The sequence below is a fragment of the Gracilinanus agilis genome, chromosome 1 (assembly GCF_016433145.1).
Source record: "Gracilinanus agilis isolate LMUSP501 chromosome 1, AgileGrace, whole genome shotgun sequence".
Taxonomy (NCBI): domain Eukaryota; kingdom Metazoa; phylum Chordata; class Mammalia; order Didelphimorphia; family Didelphidae; genus Gracilinanus; species Gracilinanus agilis.
Genome location: NC_058130.1, coordinates 578,462,961 through 578,479,474, shown reverse-complemented (window position 1 = coordinate 578,479,474; position 16,514 = coordinate 578,462,961). Strand labels below are relative to the sequence as shown.

General features: G+C 34.9%; 1 pseudogene; it reads left to right on the top strand.

Moving 5' to 3' along the window:
- Positions 1 to 238: 238 nt before the first annotated feature.
- On the top strand, positions 239 to 13,036 carry LOC123254373 (annotated as a pseudogene).
- The last annotated feature ends 3,478 nt before the right edge of the window (positions 13,037 to 16,514 follow it).

Below are 16,514 nucleotides of genomic sequence, written 5' to 3'. Positions count from 1 at the left end.
AGTGATCAGATCCAACTAGTAACCCTTGTGGGAGGGCTCATTGAACCCTTTTTAAAGTTATTTTCCTCTTTGGGTGTCCATCTACCACCCAACTCTCACCTTCGATTCCAAGAAGGCATAGTTTGCATGGCTCTCACACTCCAGGAAACCATAGGCAGGTGGATTAAGCCACTGTGGGGGTCACTGTGAAGACTCTTCCAGAGGAATGGGCAGATGGGAAGTGTTTGTTCATATAACCATGAAGGCAGTGGAAGTGGGCTCTGTGGAGCTCTTTGAGCGTGGTTAGACATCAAAGAAACCAAGGTCTTCACGGCATCCCCAACCATCACCAGCTATTTTGGCTTTTGTCTTGTCACTGGACTTTGATGACAGGAAGAGAGTGAGGCTGATGACTGTGCAATTCTGCCTCTCTTAGATCCAATTTATACATGAGTCGAAAGACATCACCAGTGATATTATGTTGCTCCCCTTACAGTGAGAAAGGCAATAAACAACCAACCAGGTGCTTACTGTATCAAACCTATGGAATATCGTATGCCAATCCTATCCCGTGCCAATAATTAGGTTAACATCTAAAATGGACCTAATAATTAAAAGGAAGAAGGAAAATCTGAGAAGCAGGGTCTAAAATATTTGTCAAACCAGAGAAATCCATAAGGTCAGGCTAGGTTGCTATGAAAATTTTATTCTTATAACAGTTAAATCTAAATAAAGGAGATAGATAGAAAAGTAATCATAGTAGTAGAAAATTAGTCTGGGAAGTCAACATATTGTACAACCAAACACAGACTTCAAGGATATTGGAATACCTTTTCAAATACTCTTTTTCTTGCCCTCTGCCCTGCAAAGGAACTTCTCTCTGGTAACAGACCAGGAACATTATATCTTATCTTAACCCAGACTAATTAGCAAGATCTGGGTCTAGGTATTTCTTGTGCATAATTCTGAGAAAAAAATGGTTAATAAAAAAGTGATGCCTTCCCTCATGAAGTTTACAATATAATAATGGCAATAGGGAAGATAATATAGGGCTGGCACAATCCAGACACAGATATATACTATAATCATAGTGCAGAATAAAGGTAAATATGATCCTTATCTTTAATGATGGAGTAATGGATGGGGAAAGGTAAGAAAAATACCTAAATAAATATACTAGAACACAAGTTCATGAGAGAAGTACAAAGAGTGATCACTTATTAATTTGACAGTGTAGAAGGTAATTAAAAAAACCTTTAAAAATTTCTCTAGAAATATTAAGAAATACTATTGCTTTAGCCTAAAACCCTTTCCAGTGTTTTCCCTATAGGAAAGTAGAAAGAACAAAGGCTAAGGCTTTCCTTTGAAATGGAGTTAAGAGTGATAACAATGCTTAACTCATGTCTAGATGGAATCATTGCTTTTCCACCTCCTGAAATGATTGCCGTCACCTACTTGTGGACATCAGTTTCTCTTTTGAAATTCCAGGTTAATTATTGATTATAGGAAGGAACCCGTAATAGGCAGTAGTCCAGGAAGAATTGAGAGGTAACTATTCTGGGATGTTAACTCAAAACTGTATTTTAACATGTGATTTTTTTTTGTTGTTCAGTTTTCCTAAAAATGTTATCATGAATTCTCTTGAGGCAAGGAATTATGTGGGAAAATAGTGGGGGACTATGACAGTTTGGATATCTCTCTTGAAGCCAGAAATCACTTGTATATATATTTAATAAAAATTGTTTCTGGCAGACAAGCCCAAGTTGCATAGTATATTATTAATTTTTTTTTACAAGGAATAGAAGGAAGTAGTGGTATATTGGTAAATATTTAACACCTGGCTTCTCTCCCCCCCTAAAATGTACATATAATATATGTACATACATACAATTTAATTTGTATTATTAACATTTTCTCCATCACTTTCTTAAATCTAGAAACCAACAAGCAATAAATCAATTCATGTTTTATAACATCTGTACATGTCTGAGGTGTAAATGCTCACACTGAAAATATAACAATAGGCTCTCAGAACCTATTCTAGCACATACCTAGAGAGTAAGGAGACTTATAATATGAATTGGAATATAGGAAATTTGTCCTAAGTCAGGTGCATCTTATTCAGAGGGCAATGGTTATGGGGACAGATTATATATTATGTATGTGTGTGTATACATATATATGTATGTATTCTAAGAGAACATTTGAATGTAATATTGAATCAGGAAGAGTAACTCAAGTGTGAAGAATGATCATTTTTTAAATAAAATGGGAATCGTGCAAATTCATTTATCATATATGATATAATTTTCTTTATATTTGGGAGAATTACAGTATATTATTGTATATGGAATTTGGGTCAAAGATACCACCCAGTCTGGTACTTTTTGTCTTCAGGAATGTGGTCCTGTTGTAGATTCTGGCTAACAGGAAAGTTCTGCAATGATGCTTTCCTGGTATACATGTAAACCTTCACCTGTCAGTTTGGGGAAGAGCAGAGCATTTGATGCACCATCTTTTAATTAGTTATCACAATTTAAATATGTCTTGGGATATTCAAAAGAAGGGCTGAATAATGAGCTCCCAAGAATCTATTTATTAAGCTTCCCGGTCCAGCTTGGGTTGTCCCTGGTCACAAGAGAGCCATGAAGATCTATATCACTTTATCACTTATGATGCTGGCCTAATTAAAGAAACCTGATGTCGATAAACATATTCTTACCCCAAAATCAGTTTTTCAAGAAAATTTTAATCACAACAATACACAGATTATAAGAAGAAGGTAAGATTTTGATTAAAGACTTTCAGATTGACATAATTGAAATGGATAGTCTGAGGGGAGTATCAAAAGAGAAGCTGTAAGTAAGAGAAATTTTTAAGGCATGTTTCAGGGGCGCCAAAAGTTGCCAAAGAAAAGGGGAAAAAAGGTAGATTAGGACCAAGTTTCAATGCAGACATTTAAAATAAACAGTGAGAAGTATGATCAAACTATTAAGGAGGCAATGTAGTCTGGAATATTATAGTCTTACCTTAGGTTCTGTAATATTTTGAGGATTGGGATTTCATGAGCAAACATTTGGCCAAAAACTGCAGTACCATAAGATAATATATGAAATGCACTGCTGGCCTTAAAGGGCTATGGAAATTTAATGATAATGAGATAGATGATGATATGGGAAAAAGTTGAAATGATTAATACTATGTCTAGGAGCAATAACACTTTTTAAAAGACAGAAGGAAAGGTACTAGAAATTTTAATTCACTGAAATGATTATAGTAGGAAATCTTGTGCTTACCTGGTGAAAAGAATAGAGAAGATGGTTCAATGATATGCCATAAATGAATGGAAAAGAGTAACAAGAAAAATTGGGATTGCAAAGAATAAAATTAAGACATTTTAAATTGCCACTTAAAGTTCACCAAAATTTAATATTTTTCATATTTTTCAAATTACTTTACCTTAATTTCTACTTATTCTATACTCTAGACTTATAGGAATACTAACTATTCTTCAAAATCAACCTTGTGTCTTTTGACTCCATGCATTCATCTAGTAGTCCATACTCCATGACTGAAATCACTTCTATCATTTCTTCTCCTTTTAGAATCCTTATCTTTTTTCAAGACATTCCAAATGTCAACTTTCCCCCCACAAGTCCTCTATGAGAAGATACTTAGCTATTTCATGCTGTGTAAATCATTTGTATTCTTTATGGATAACAAGTGCCTTACAAATAGTAAGCAATTGAGAAGTTTTGATAAATGGAATTTATTGTCAAAGGAGGAGCATGGAAAGGGTATTTAAATTTAAAAATAAAAAGCCTTTGATTTAAAAAGTCATTATTTTAATTTTAAAGTCATGCAAATATAACTCTTCAGTCAGAAGTCTTTACTTAGTGAGAAAGTCTTGATTTTTTATTGAAGGATTTCTCATATCTTTGTCTTTTTGTTCCTCCTTGGAAAATCTGAGACCTACTTTGGGAGATACCACCTAGTATAATGTTGTCAAATCCCTTAAAACACACAGTTCAAAATTTCAGAGTGGGAGTTCTGACAAGATGATCAAGTAAAGTGGTCATGAAGACCCCTAGCTCCTCTATTCCCTTCATATGGATAGCTAAACATGTCTCCAAATTAAAAATGAAAAATAATAAATGAATGAATGAATACCTCCCCAAATAAATAGTTAAGTAAAATCAAGCCAAAAAGGAAATACATAGTAGACTAAGAGAAAAGATGAGTGAGGAGCCTCAAAAGAATTTAGCTTCTCTGTCAAGAGCCCTATCTCAATATGATATTAACATTTGGTTTATATGCCCAAAGTGCTTTAAAAGGCCTTCTGCTTTTTGATCCAGCCATACCACTGCTGGGTTTGTACCCCAAAGAGATAAAAGGGAAAAACTTGTACAAAAATATTAATAGTTTTGCTCTTTATGGTAGCAAATAAAATTGTAAAATGGGGGGATGCCCTTCGATTGGGGAATGACTGAATAAATTGTGGTATCTGTTGGTGATGGAATACTATTGTGCTCAAAGGAATAATAAACTGGAGGGATTCCATGTGAACTGGAATGACCTCCAGAAATTGATGCAGAGTGAAAGGAGCAGAACCAGGAGAACATTGTACACAGAAACTGATATACTGTGATAAAATCTAATGGTAATGGGCTTCTCTACTAGCAGCAATCTAGGACAACTCTGAGGGACTTATGAGAAAGAATGCTATCCACATCCAGAGAAAGAGCTCTGGGAGTACAACTGCTTGATCACATGGTTTGATGGGGATATTATTGGGGATATTGACTCTAAATGAGCACCCTAGTGAAAATATCAATAATATGGAAATAGGTCTTGATCAATGACACATGTAAAACCTAGTGGGGGGAAGGAAGGGAAAGAACATGAATCTTGTAACCATTGAAAAGATTCTGAATTAATCAATTAAATAAAATTTTCCAAAAGAAAAATTTGGTTTATAGTTTAAAGGGTTTTTTTTTGATCATACTGTTATTATAGCTCAAGAGGTCAAGCTTTAATTTTGATTTTGATTCTATCAATATCTGACTATACAAAGTTTTAACAAATGATCAGGAAAACAAACCTATCCTGTCCAATCCTGAAATGAAACTCAGCCCTTGCTACTTGGTTGCCTCCACATGAATTTGTTAGTCTGTCTTCTTTTCTCTAAACCTGAATTACAATATTTCCTACTGGTGTTACCATTTGCCAAAGGTCTAGAAGTTGAATAAAATGCCAAAACTTTTCTCAGTTGTTGATCCATGGAAATTGGGTGGGTGTTATGAATATTATTCAGGTATGCTTCCTCAATTATTCAGGGCAGGTGGAGTCATGCACTCAATATCACTACATACCAAAAGAGGAGAAAAAATATCCTATTACTGAAATATAGGAAATACAAGTCAACTTCTTCTAATAAATTTAGACATTATGAATCAGTTTGGTCAGATTCTACAATACTCAGTAACAACACCCCACAAACCAAACCAAAACTTCAAATTCCCTATGGTAAAGCTCTTGCTTTGTGTGCTTAATGGACCCACTTATAAGGAAATATTTATCATACCTAAAAGAAATGTTATGTAAAAATGAAAAACAGATAATGGGATAATGGTTTTCAGACTGAGCCTTTTTATAATGTATGAGAATGACATCTCTAAGTATAGTGAATATTTAAAATATGTTGAAAGAGGAGCAAAAAGGTTGGAGCAAGAGCTAACAATAAAAGCGCAAAATCTAATGAGAGAAAAAGGTAAAAAGAATAGCACTGAAATTGTAAAAATGGAACATGGGTTTGGTGATTAATCTTGGAAGGAAAGAGGGGATGAGAAGAAACTGGGAAATCAAAAAGCAGGTGGGTAAACTGACCCAACTATTTTGGAGAACAATGCGGAAAACTGTGCATAACAGCAATATCATGACCATTTCATTTCCTAAAATGACCAGGGAAAAAGGAAAAGAATCTATATATTCTGAGATATTTAGCAGCTCTTTTTTTTGTGGTAGCAAAGAACTGGAAATTGAATGGATGCCTGTGAGCTGAGGAATGATTAAACAAGTTGTGGCAAATGATTATGATGACATTATTATACTAAGAAATGATGGTAAAATTAATTTTGGGGAAAAAAGACCTACATGAAATTATGAAAAGTGAAACAAGCAGAACCAAGAGAACATTATATACAGCAACAGAAATTTTGTTTGAAGAATGACTTGTGTAAGTCCACCTCCAGAGAAAAAACTCATAAATAGAAATAAGCGATACAGTTTTATATATACATATGTCTTTTTGTCAAATGATATTTTCTCTAATGGGGAGAGGGAAGGAAGGGAGAGAGCTTCCTGGGTATTTTAATGTAACAAAAAAGAACCCAAATAAATTAATTAAAAATAAATTTAATAGGTTGGAAATTTAAAACAAAAAAGTTGATGGGAAGAAAATGAAGATGTAGGCTGCTGGAAATTATTATCGAAGGGCAGAATAAGACTAAGAGACTATCTTTTATTGTAGGTAGTCATTTCAGTTGGGTCTGACTTTTTCATGATCCCATTTGAGGTTTCCTTTACAAAGATTCTGGAGAGGTTTGCCATTTTCTCCTCTACCTCATTTTACCATTAGGTAATTTGCTCAGTCACACAGCTGGTAAGTGTCAGAGGCCAGATTTGAACTCATGAAGATGAGTTTTCTTGACTCCAGGTTTTGTGTTCTGTCTATTGTACTACTTAGTTGCCCAGAGTCTGCCTTAGTTCTGTGGTTGAAATGTGCAAACTTTTCCTGATTCTCTGATTTTTATCAGTTATCTTCTGCTTTTTGGGATGTGTGTAGTAGAAAGAGGAAGAGGAGTAGAAAGAGGCCATAACGTTACTTAATTTTAATTTTAATTTTAATTTTATTTGGGGATAGCAACAAGAATTGCTTCTTTTACTGGTCCTTTGTCCGACTCAGAACACTATGCCAGGACTAAAATTTATCATTGATTCATAAATCTTTCATTCAGAATATTGAAATATAATTTATTCAGAATATATTTGAGTATCTCATATGTGTTATATGATACTTTCATTGCTATTGATCAGTCATTCAGCAGTGTTCAAAACTCTTTGTGATCCCATGGACAAGATCACAGGGCTTTCTTGGCAATGATATCAGAGTGCTTTGCCATTTCCTTCTCTCATGTCCCCCCATTTTATAGATGAGAAAATGAGGCAAATAGGGTCATACATCTAGTAAGTTTCTGAGGCTATAATTTAACTCAGATCTTCCTGACTCCAGCCCTACTACTCCATCCACTATAACACCCAGCTGCTCTATTACTTTGTACTAAGAGATACAAAGAGAGAGAAAAACAAGTATTTTCTTTTAGAAAATGAATAATCTCATTGGGGAAACAATAAAAATATGCATGAAAAGTTAAATAAAAGACAGAAATTAAACTATAGTGCATAATACTACAGTACAGCAAGGTAATATATGATTAAGTACTAAATGAGCAGTACAAACAGTACTAATTTAGACAAGTGTGGAGTGATAGTGAGAACATCAGGAGTTAAGACCATCTGGTTTTGATTCTTGGTCCTGCCATTTTGTTTGTGTGTTACATTGGGAAGAGGGATACTTCGTGAATACTCTTAGGCTATCTAAAAAATTGAGGGTCACATTTCCAAACTTCTGGTTGCCAAAAATGTAAGGATTAAAAATGATAAAGGCTGATATTATGAGGAAAAGTAATATTTTAATTTCCATGACAATGTTGGTAAAAATATATAAGACCACGCCTGACTATTTTTAAAAATGCCGCCCGTCCGTACCTCCTCCCATATTGTCTGTGTAGTCAAAGAGGTTGTCTCAAGGCCGAACTCCGTATTTAAGCTGCACTATACATTGGGGATGTCACCACATCCAAAACTGGAAACCCATTGGATCACAGAAAATGTAGTTTCAAAGTCCCCCACATGTCCACAGGAAGTTTGTCAAATACTTTTAAATGGGACCCCCAGAATTCCAAATAACACATTCACCACTCTAAATTCTTATTTTCTCATATATAAAATGTAGAGTTTGTACTCTCTAAAGTCATTCAAATCTAAATCTCATGAACAGGTGATAATAGTTTAATTTTTTTCTGCCTGCCTTGTCTTCCTACTATGTCTCCTTACTAATAAATGGGGGAAATGCTTTGATGAGGATATATCAGATATAATCAGATGGCTGAGGTTAAGGTAGCTTTCATTGTCATCAGAGGTTCTGAAGTGATAATAATAACTGGCTCTGACCTTTTACTTGGCTCACTCTTGTTATTTATAGACTAAGAAGAAAAGGAGAGCTCAGTAGAAATACCAGTCTCCAGACATATTAGGAGAGATGTTACTCCCTGCACCGCAGAGATTTCAGATAGATTTCAACAAAACGTTTATGAAAACTTCCTATCCTGTTATATTAGGGAGGGTGCTGTGTTCTCTCTAATATCAAACACCAGTTGAGTGATGCATAAGTTTACTTAATTGACATTAATTAACTATTACACAGAGATACTTACTAAGAAGATATAGCAAGAATATAAGCACAAGTGTCTCTTTCCCAATACCTATGGAGTGTTCTCCTGTATTCTATCTGTGTTCCTGAGGAGCATGAGCTTAAACTTAAAGCAAATGCTACAAAACACTTTTGCCAACAAAGTCATTTCTGAATGTGACGTAGTCTATAGACAGAATTACTCTTTTCCTCCTAATAATTGGTCTTATCTATGTGTGTGGGGGGGTCAATTTGCTGGGCACCATTTGCTCCTTGGCCATGTGCTGTCATACTAGACTTTGTTTTCCAAAAATTCTGGTGTGATCTTCCAGACATCCGGTGGCTCTCTCCCAGTTTTTCAAAGTTGATGAACAGTCTAATCTGTTCCATCTCTAATAATTGTTCACCGAGTATAGAAAAGAGTAGACATGGCAGAGTCAAAGTATTAGCAAGGCTATGTTCTCATAGCTTCATAATGTTTCTGGGTGGGGAAAGTAGGGCTGGAATTAGTGTTATCTCCTCCTCATCTGGAGGCATACAGAAGTCCTTGCCCCTGCACTCAAATGCAGCTATTGAAGAGAGATAGAGACTTTCTTTGACTAATTAGTGTCTTTTTTTAATGAACATCTAGTTGCAGCTCAGAAAAGTCCATCTTTTCACCATACAGTTAGAGGGAATGAAACATTCACAAAATGTCTACGCATGCCCCAAAGTCCATATGGAGTACTGCATCAGAGGACACAATTGTATTTGCTCACATATGTATTGTTATCATCCAGTTCCCCTTTACATTATTTTCATGGATGAGATAAAGAGGCATGGGCTTGATGATAATACAATTAGATGGTTTAGTTGAATGATTGTATCCAGTGAATAATTATTAATAAGTATAATAATATGGAGGACCTAGTCAGAATATAAGCAGTGGAGGTCTTTGTGATTTGTTCATGACAAACTTCTTTGTTTTATGGCTTTGGTTGTTATTATGCCTTGCCCAACTTTATATCTCTGGAATTGATTTTTTTTCTATATTTATGTAACCCAAATAGAACAATAGGATAATCAGATTTAGGACCAGAAGGGATCTTTATCTTAAATTTTATCTAATCCAGCCTCTTAATTGTGTAAATAATTGAACTGAAATATAAAATAGTTCATTGACTTTTCAAAGATCACAAAGATATTAAGTGGTAGAACCAAGAATGAGATCTAGATTCTTTCAATCCCAATCTAGTATTCTTTACATTTTTCCACTCTGCCTCCCATCTTTTATTATTATTAGATAGATCTTAATCTTTAACTATAATTCTTGATTACTGTTGGTCATTGCTTGGTTCTAGGAACTGACTGATTCCTGTGGGCTAAATTCCTGTGCTTATCTTAAAAGTACTCATCCCTACATTTATTACTTTGGTCATTTCAACCAAGGTGGTGTTAAATAATATGTAGGTAACTCTTTAATGATGAAAAATCTATTTGATACTGCAAATTCCAGATTATAGGAGTCCTGGGACCTGAGGGTGCCTGTGTGGCTAATAGGGAACATTTTTTGGTATATAGCCCTAATAAACACAATGATTTCATCCATTTTAAATGAGAATGATGATATATTTCTTGGCTCATTTTTGATGCCTGAAAAATATTTTGTATTAACGCATGGGTTGGATCAATGTCAATTTGGAGAGTGATCTCTAGTGGAATGCACTGGGGATTCCTGTTTTTAGTCCTGTGCTATTCAATGTTTATATCAATTACCTTAGGTGACAATATAGCAGATATGCTTGTCAAACCTGTTGATGACATGAAACTGAAACGGAAGGATAGCTAACACATTAACTGACAATCAGGATTCTGAAAGGACTTTATAGGCTAGAATGACACATTTAAAAAAAGAAATTTAAAGGAGGAAATATGAAATTCTATATTTCAATTCTTGAGGGGATCCATGGTTTCATTGGTGGTTGTATGTCATCCAGTGGTATAAATTGCATTCCAACAACTTGATGATGCAACTCTTATCTATTTCCTCCTTTATATCTTCTTTGATAGGCAAGTCACATTACATGCTGGAAACCTTTCTCCAGGTCTTCTGACATTATGTGAGCACTAGAGCTCCACTTACCTATTTGTCTGTCATCTCTTTTCCTTGCTAAATGACTACTAACTTCTTTTTCTGATCATACATCTTTTGGATGATAGCTCTTATGTCATTTTTAACTCACAAATGCTTATTGACCATAGGTATCAGTCTTCTTATGCTTATAATATATTTCTCTATTGTATTTTAGGTTATCTACAATTTTGATTCCTCAGGGATTGCGTTTTTCCTATAATTCAAAGCCTCAGAGCAACACTGTAAGGATGCTGGTGTCAGAAAAGATAGATTTTTGTTTTAGAGAGGAGCTTAGAATCATAAAGTGCAACATAATTTTCCAAATACAAACCAACTTATTTTTCCCTTCTTTTCATTTCTGGCTTGGTTCAATGCCTATTTTCAGTATTTGAGCTGATGGATCAGTTAATGGGCTGTATATCCAACTACAAGTCATCTAGGTAATAGACATTCTTCATTTGCTTTTCTCCCCTTCCTCCTATGGATTGTTAGTCTGAATTCTTTTGAGTATGCATCTTATTTAGGAAGCTCTGTATTATTCAGAGATATGTACTATTAACACCATATCATCTGCAAATAGGAGCATCTGGAGAACATCTGTCTCTACAAAAAAAACAACTCTGCTGCTGTTAGGTCTCTATGCTAGGTATCCTCCAGAACAGTGGTAAACATGTTCAAAGCATACATATTTGTTGTTGTTTTTGCTTCTTGGTATCAGCAAATAGTGATTGTGGACCAAAATTATCATTGCTGTTGTTATTATCAAAAAATCAACTATGATCTTAGCACATACATGAAAAACACTATGTTAGAAGAGAGCCCTTAAGAATAAATTTTACTTTACCAAATCAAATGCTTAAAAAATAATGAACAAATGATAGACCCAGTGGTATTCTGTTTTTTTTTTCTTGGACCTTTCAGTCTCTGTGAAATTGTAACACAGTTCTGAGCTGTTTCTCTGGCACCCAAGAAGCAGGTGGGGACCCTGGGGTGGTACAGCTCCTGCTGTCATTCTAGCCCTGAAGCCTTATTGCTGGTTGGCATACAAGTACAGCATCAAAGGACTGCATCTGATGCAAAGCAATGGGACCATGTGGGGAATGCAATACCTAGTTCGGATCAGATTTGAATAATTCCATCTTTGAAAAGCCAGAAAAAGGATCAGGCTGGACAAAGGCAAAAGCTGCATTTGAAAACTGTAAGGCTTCAGTTTCATTTTGATTTACCGGGAGAGGATGAATTAGAGCCAATGGCTTACAATTTGGTCCACAGAAGGTCAAAGTTTGGAAGGGCATGTCTTTGGATATAGGAAGGGTTTTGGAATTTTCATGGATTCTTTTGATAATGATGGAAAAGACCACAATCCAGCTGTGGTTGTCATAGACAACAATGGATAAATGCAGTATGAGCATCATAATAATGGTGCTAATCAAGCTTTGACAAGTTGACAAAGGGACTTTTATAATAATTTGTATCCTGTCTGGGCAAAGATTACATATTCCAGAAAACACTGATAGTGATAATAATGGTTTGATGCCATATGATTTTGTGCTGAACTGGAAAACATGGTAATCCCTGAACAAAGGCATTTTGTAATATCTTCAGCCAGAGGTGGTTTTGCAGATGATCATCATATCCTTTCTTTTCTGACTTTCCAACTGACTGAGCCTGAAAAAGAACCACCTGCAGCTGATAAAGAAATTCTTGAAACGAACAAAGAAAAGTACCAGAAAGAGTTTGAGCACTTTCAACAAGAACTAGTTTAGAAAAAAAATCAAATTAAAAAAATGAGGTCTTCTAGAAGGACCACCTTGATATTGGAAGAATAGCTGAAGAAATCTTTAAGAGTATAGGTAATTGAGAATTATGATAAATTTTTGAAAGGTAAAATTGCATCCATCTTGAAATCAAGCAACTCAATTGACGATTAGATATGATCCTTGATCAGCAAAGAAAATACGTCTCCATCTTGATTGAAGAACTCCCTATAAAGGATTTGGAGGCTCAGTATCCTGGACAGGCCCTTCAGCAAGAATTTGATACTGTGGTGAAAACTTGGCAATAGGTTGTAAGAGAAGTGAATGAAATGAAAAATTCCATGGGTGAAACGCTTAGGTTATTTAGTGAAGCATAGCACAATGGAACAGTGGGCTGGCTGAATGAAATGATCCAGCAGTTCAATGATATCAAAGAGCACCTTCGTGTAGAAAAGAAGGATATTTAACTCAATATAGTGAAATATATTATCAAATGAAAGAGCAAAATGCCCAGAACTACCTCCATTTCCATCTTATTTATCTACAACACACTTCTTAATAATGATAGCAGTAGAAATGATGCTATTTATTGGTTTTATCATATATATGACTCAGCAAGAAACAACAGGCACAGGAGGACAAAACTTTGTTAAATAAAGGCATTTTTATATGTTAAATTGCTTCAATATTCTAAGTTATTTTTGTTAAAATTTCTTTCTTAAATATTAAGTTGTGGTAAGAATAAACTTTACAGAAGTAAGAACTACCAAAAAATAGGGTATGCTGTAGAATAATAATAATTTTAATTTATGCCAGGTGTCTCAAAATTCTTAGTTCAGTAATAAAGATTAATAATCTAAAATTGTATTAAGACTTTTGGAACACCTTATACAGAGTTAAACCTTTGCAAAATACTTTTCTTGCAATAAACCTGTGAAGTGATTTGTATAATTATTATTGGTTTTCTTTTGCATATATGTCTTTTTTTCCTTTGTTTTTACAATAGATACCTCTCCTTTTATATCCTTAAACCCTTATAGTCTGACTTTTGACTTCACCATTCCACTGAAACTACCATCCTAATCCACCAAGTTCTCTTAATTGCCAAATTCAAAGTTCTTTTAAAAAGCCTCATTCTTTGACACTGTTGGCCACTCTTTCCTCCTTTATACTCTCTTTTCTCTAGGTTTTTGGGACTCTGATCTCTTCTGGTTCTCCTTCTACCTATCTGACTGCTTCTTTTCAGTTTCCTTTGCTGTATCTTTTTCCACATCATACTTTCTAACCTAGGTGTCCCTCAGAGTCCTGTCCTGGATCTCTTCCCTTTCCCTTTCCCTTTCCCTTTCCCTTTCCATTTCCATTTCCATTTCCATTTCCCTCTCCCCTCCCCTCATCTTTCCTTCCCTTCCCTTCCCTCCCCTCCCCTCCTCTTCCCTCCCCTTCCCTTCCTTTCTATACTTGATGATCTCACCAGCTCCTATATATTTGATTACTATTCCTATTCTGATGATTTTCAAGTCTATCCATCCTACCCCAACTTTTCTCCTGACCTCCCATCTTGCATCTCCAACTGCCTTTGGTACATCTCAAATTGATGTACAGTAGTCAATTAAACTCAACTCCAAAAAACAGCCCAATTATCTTTCCCCTTAACTCCCTCACTATTACTGTAGAGGACAACATTATCCTCCCAGACCCTCAAGCTTGCAACATAGGGGTCATCTTGGACTCCTCATTTTCTCTTCACTCCCCTATGCTAACCTCTCACTTCTCCCCCTTCCTTCAAACTGTTGTAAAGACTTGTAAACAATGTCACCTTGGCATATCTCTCAAACATTCCCCCTTCTCTCCTCTGACACTCTCAGCACTCTGGTACTGATCCTCATTACCTTGTGCCTGGGTTACTGTAATGGGTTGCTGATGGATATGCTTGCCTCAAATCTCTCCCCGCTCCAGTTTTTCTTCACTTTCCAAAATCATTCTTCTAAATCCCTAGTTTAACTATGTGCCATTTTAACTAGACCCTGGGCAAATCACTTCACTATATTGGCTTCAGTTTTCTCATCTGAAAGTGAACAATAATAATTTTTTTGTCTTTGTCCTCTTTTGTATTAGTTCTCCTTTTTCAAGCATGTTTTCCAAATATGATTATTTAAAAAAAATTGCAGAGAAACTGGCTTCATTTTTAACACTTGCAATTAATTTTTTATGCTCTTGGGTTGTTCTGGCTTAATTATATCTCATATGAAGCTTTCTACGAACTTATTTTTCCCTCGACTGCTCCTAGCAGCTTAATTTTTTTAATGCATAGTTTTATAGAATAACTTAAAAAACTTTTATTGATGCATATGGTTTTTCATTACAAATATTTATAGATTACCACCACTCTGTGAGAGTTCTCTTGTAAAAAGTAAAATAATTAAGTAAAACTAACAATATAGTAACCTCATCTGAAAGTGCATGTAACATTCCTTATCTTTAGCACCTCTCCACTTCTCTATTAAATAAATTAAATTTATAGAAATTTATTTTCTCTCTCCCACTTCATTCCTTATTCAAAAAGGAGAAAAGTAAAATAATTTTTAAAATGTATATGTGCATTCAATAAAAACAAATTTCCTCATTGGTTGTATATAAAAAGTCTCAGTTTATACTCAGAATCTATCATCTTTTTGTCAGGGTGTGGACAGTATGTTATATTACTAATACTTGGAAGCATGGATGGTTTCAAAGTTGTTTATCTCTATAGTGTTGTTAGTGTAGAAACAGTTCTCCTGGAGTCTGGAAGATCTGAGTTCAAATTCAGCCTGAGGCACTTGGAAAAGTTGTTTAACCTCTGTTTTCTTCAGATTCCTCAACTGTAAAATAGGGATAATAACAACACTTACTTCACATACGATGCTGTGAAAATCAAATGATATATTTATAAGGTTCTTAGCATAGCACTTGGTATATATTAAGCACCTTACAAGTGTTTATTCCCTTCCACTTTCTTGGTTCTACTAGTTTCTTTCTTCATCTTTAAAATTAATCATTATTTTTATGATGTTGATTCTACAAGTATAAATTATTCTGTGGTTCAGTTTATATTACTCTGCACCTAGTCATATGAGTTTTTCTAAGTTTCTTTGAAATCGTTCCTTTTGCCATCTTTTTATGGCATAATAGCATTCCATTACATCCATGTATAATAATTTCTTTAGCCACTTCCCAATTGTTTCTAGTTTTGTTTTATTTTACTACAAAAAGGACAGCTTATTTTTTGTATATATGGGTCCTTTTCCTTTTTTCTTTGATGTCTTTGGAGTGTAGGTCTAATAGTGGTATCACTAAGACAGGGTGTATGCACAATTTAGTCATTTTTGTGGCATAGTTCCAAGATGATCTCCAGAATGGCTACACTAATCACAGTTTCACCAGAAGTATATAAGCATGCATATTATAATGTAGCCTCTCCAACATTTGTCATTTTCCATTTTTTTTTTGCCAACTTTGCCAAAGTTGGTTGTGAAATGGAACCTTGCAATTGCTTTAATTTGGATTTCTCTATTAGTAATTTGGAACATTTTTCACATATCTACTGATATCTTGGATTTCTTCCTCTGAAAACTGTTTTGAACTTTAATAACAGTGAAATTATAATGGAATAAGACCATTTATAAGGTACTTTAGATCATCTAGTACCTCCTTCCCCCCATTTTATAGATAAACAGAGACCCAGAGAGGCCAAATGAATTGTCTAAAGTCACGTAAGTAGTAAGTAGCAGAGCCATATTTGGACTGAGGTCCTCTTACTGAAAATCCAGTACCATTTCCACTATACTGTGAGAGTTTTCTATTGGAAACAAAATCAGAAGATGTAAGAACAATGTTATAGCTCAATGAAAGTACTGCCTTTCCTCCTCCTGGAGATCTTTAAACAAAGACCAGATTATCAATTTTGGGGGATGTTATTGAAGGGATTTTTATTCAGGTGCTAGATGAATGCCCAGGTCTCTTCTCTCTCTGAGATGCTATGATTCTGTGATGTGCCAATTGTCTACAAGTATCCTAAGGGTTTAGATATGGAAGAAGGATTAGGCTTGTTCTGCTTAAATCTAGGCCAGATAACTGGGAGCTATGATTAGATGATTCA